This window comes from Otolemur garnettii, unplaced genomic scaffold, assembly GCF_000181295.1.
Source record: "Otolemur garnettii isolate 467f Iridium unplaced genomic scaffold, OtoGar3 scaffold00010, whole genome shotgun sequence".
NCBI lineage: Eukaryota > Metazoa > Chordata > Mammalia > Primates > Galagidae > Otolemur > Otolemur garnettii.
In genome coordinates, this window is record NW_003852405.1 from 34,925,238 (window position 1) to 34,929,333 (window position 4,096).

A 4,096-nucleotide genomic window follows, 5' to 3' on the forward strand; every position below is an offset into this window, starting at 1 on the left:
ACCCAAAGTTTTTTATTGGTTCCATTTATCATCTTGTCTTTCTTTTATAAATAATTCTTGAAATGAACAACAAATGTCTCTAGGAATTTAAGACTATAGTATAATATTCCTGACATTCTCCGCTTAAAGTAAGGTTAAATCCTTGGCTTACTTTCTCAAGAATTTATCCTTACACCCTTACACTGTCACTAAATAAGTCCCTCTCCCCACACTGTTCCTAATAGCTGATTTTCCTCATCAATGCCTCTATCTTTCTCATGTGCATAAATTATGGCTGACATTCAATGCAGTGGGTGTGATGGGAACAGTGAGAAATTTAATATCATAGGGAAGCTGTATCGTTAAGCACCTCCCAGCTTCCCAACTGGAAAATCAAATAAAAGCACCATCAGTTAGAGCAGAATGGTTTATGCTGGCTTAAAATCTGTGATTTTATTTGTGCTTATGCGACATTGCAGATCAACAAGGCACTTTCCTCATCACAGAGGGTGGAGGAGTGTCATCTCAAAGGCAGGCAGTTGCTACCTTAGAGTGAACGGAGGGCTCTCAAATCTCAGGTTGGTGAGTAAATGCTATGGCTCCAATTAACAGACGCCACTCTCACTCACATGCATTGGACCAGACCACTCAGGTGGCCCTACCCAGGCTCACACATTCCTGGAAGAGAGATGGAAGAAAGCCGGAAATACGTGGCACGTAGCGCCGTTAGTGACCACTGTTGAAATGGAAGGATGTTGAAGTTACACGTGGTTTTTATGAATGGTGTTATCTGGGTTACTCAGCCCTTCGGGGTGAGACCGTATGCAGTGTTTTGCCCTAACCTAGCATGCACCAACTTAGAGAACTCAGCATCTTTGGTTGGGAGGTGATCAACACCCACAGGTCCCCTGTGATGGCACCGTTTTCACAGCTAAGGCATCCTGTGTTTTCCTCACTGTCAGGTCAACCACATTTTCATCCACAAGTGTACCAACATACGGACGGAGCTCAGAGACTGTGACTATGCACTCAGAGACATAAGCATTTATTATAGAAGTTATGAAATAGTGAGTGTGAGAGTTCATAGGAGGGAAAGATTCCTTTGGGCTGGGCAGGGAAACGGCAGTAGAAAGCACCAGATGCTGGTTGGCTCTTGAAGAATGAGCCACATGTGAATATTCAGAGGGGAGGCAGTGAGCACCAGGGGAAAGGAACACCATGAACGAACTTGGGGTAGAACTTGGTGGTCTGTGTGAGAAACACAGTGGACCAGGAAATTATATGTGACGGGAAGAAGGGAAGGAGAGGATAGTGGAAGTGCAGTAAAAATGTGGCAGTAAGTGCTCGCTTCGGCAGCACAGATACTAAAATTGGAACAATACACAGAAGATTAGCATGGCCCCTGTGCAAGGATGACACCCAAATTCATGAAGCGTTCCATATTTTTTCACTTGACAACCCCCCCCCCCAAAAATGTGGCAATAAAATAGATGAACTAATTGCAAACCTGCACTGAGAGTCGTGTCTGAGATTGAGTCAATACTACGTGTGTAACGTGGTTCAGGGAATCCAGGGGGGCCAAGAGATGAAATTGTCTCTCTGCTTTCTGACTGTCAAGAAAAGGAGGATATTTAGCTAGGAATGAATTTTGAAATCAATACTTTCAGAATAACAATTCAAAAATGAGGTCCGCAAAGGTTAGCTGTGGCACTTTTGATGTGCAAAGTCAGCGAAAGTTAGACCCAGATGATTATCACGTGGGACCAGGACGACAGGGAGCTTAGTCAGGTAAATTCACTTCTATGTTCAGTATCTTAGAAAGTATTTAAGAACTCCGTTTACCTACCAGGCACTGAGTTGAAGGCTGGTGAAATCTGTAGACAGCGGAGACTGGGTGTATCAGGGAAGAGTGCTTAACAAACAATGAGAGTCAAGCGTACTAATTGCCAGGAGAGGGAAATGCCCTGTGAACGCGTAGCTGGAGCACTTAACCTAATTGAGAAGTCAGAGGAGACTTTCTGGAGGGAAACGAGATTATTCTACACGCGTTCTAATGTTGTTGTTTACATCCAAGTAAATAATTATAATCTCGGCTCTATTGTCTCTGGTAAGGGGAGGCAGGAGAGGTGCAGGCGGGGAGGCCAGAATGCTAGAAAACAATTTTTATTTTACTAAGTGTATCCGTCAGGGTTCTTGATTACACACAATAGAAATCAAGTCTAGTTGATTAAAGCATAAAATGCATTTATTGGAAAGTTTCCAGGTAGCTTACAAAATTAACAGCAAGGCTGAAGAAACAGGTGAGTAAAATGAACAGAAGCAGGAGAGATTTTATAGTCAAAATCACAGCCGAAATCATGCTGTAGAACAACTGGCTTCACGACAGCACCACGTTCTTGGACCCAAGTCTCAGCAGGCACGCGGCTGGCGCGGGGACCAGTGAAATGCAGGCAGTGGGCTCTGGACACTTCCTGGACACTTCCTGGACATGCTGTCCCTGGGAGCCTGGTGCTACGGCCACGACAGCCAGTGACTCCAGCGTGGATTCCTCATCCTTGCTAATGCTGCCAGCATTCCTCCATTTAAAATGCAAATGTGCCAGTTCACTGTGTGGACAGACTGTAGGTGGCTTCCCTGTCCCTACCTGGGGTGTGCACCTCTGTGTATTTAGCTCTCCTGGAGGGCAGACGGGAGCTGAGACTTGATTATAAGTAACAGAGTGGACACAAGTGACAGGGTGTGTGTGGTTGCATGAGCACGATTATGCTGATACGATGGTAATAGCCCCTTTCCAAAGAGGCTTTCTTCCGTACTGACCTGGAGGCTCCAGGAAGCTGTGTTTACAAGGAGAGGAGGGTCGCCTCCCGTGGACAGCCAGCAAGAAACTGGGGCCCTCAGGCTGACAGTCCTCAGGTGGCTGAGTGATGCTGACACCATATAAGCTTGGAAACCGGTTCTGCTTCTGTTGAGCCTCAGGTGAAATGACAGCCCTGGCCAGCAGCATGAGGTGTTGTGAGACCTTGAAACAGAGCCCCCAGGCCAGGGCTGCCCAGGCCACTGCCCCCAGCATTGTGATACGCTCAGTGGGTCTCGCTTTAAGCTGCTAACTGTTATACAGCAACAGAACTAATACAGCTACTGAACCCAGCCCGTGGGGTGCCGAGCCCCAGCAGGGAGGGGTGCTGGGAAGACGAGCATCTTGGCTTCTTAGCTCCCAAGAAGTCCCCAGGGCTAGGAGCCCACTGGCATTTGCTTTTGTAGGCTGTCACAGCAAATTACTACAGATTTGGTGACTTCAAACTATAGAAATTTACTCTTCACTTGTTCTGGAGTCCAGAAATCCAAAATCAAGATGTTGACAGGATCTTGCTCTTTTCAGAAGCTCTGGAGGATGACCGGGTAATTCTTTGGTTCTTCCAGCTCCGGGTGCTCCTGGCCTTCGCTGGCTGTGGCAGCCTCGCTCCAATCTTTGTGTCTGTCTTTACATCGCCTTCATTTCTGTGTCTCCGTGTGACTGTTTCTGTCTCTTCTAAGTCCACTCTCACTGAATTTAGGGTCCACTCTAATCTAGCATGATATTACCTCGTTCTTGTGTTAATTACCTGATTTGTTAAATTTCTGTGAACACAAATTTCCTTCTTGACCCTGAACAGGTACCTCGCAGATGCCATTGTGAGTAACTTATATATCTTTATGTATCTAGCACAATTTACTTGGCAAAGCCATTGTCTTGTTTACAATCCAATCACAATACATTTTGGGGGACGTTAGGGAAGATTTTATCCTTAAAGGAGAAGCACAGTTTATAACCTAATACCGAGCCCATGTTTTCTCTATTTCAAAGCTCCTGCCCCCCTTCTTTCCTATGTTTGTGTGTAAAGAAGGACCCCACGTTAAACTCTGCTGAGAAAAGAAGGGAATGAAACTACAGTCACGTCATTGCTACAAAGACCCAGAAAAAATGCTCGGCGTGAAAGCAGGGAATGGTAGATTTTTCTTTGAATATAAAATCACTTGAACGCTGAGGGTATTTCCACTTGCCCTTTACAACTTCAAAAGCAAAATATTTTGCTGGAGCTCTTTGGAGTCAAATGATTCTTTCACCTGTGATGTGTCC

At 45.5% G+C, this 4,096-nt stretch overlaps 1 non-coding gene across 1 annotated transcript; it reads left to right on the forward strand.

The window, feature by feature from the left end:
- Window positions 1–1,319: 1,319 nt before the first annotated feature.
- On the forward strand, window positions 1,320–1,426 carry LOC111723349. Its single transcript, XR_002771913.1, has one exon. It is a non-coding gene; the product is annotated as a U6 spliceosomal RNA (small nuclear RNA).
- Window positions 1,427–4,096: the final 2,670 nt, after the last annotated feature.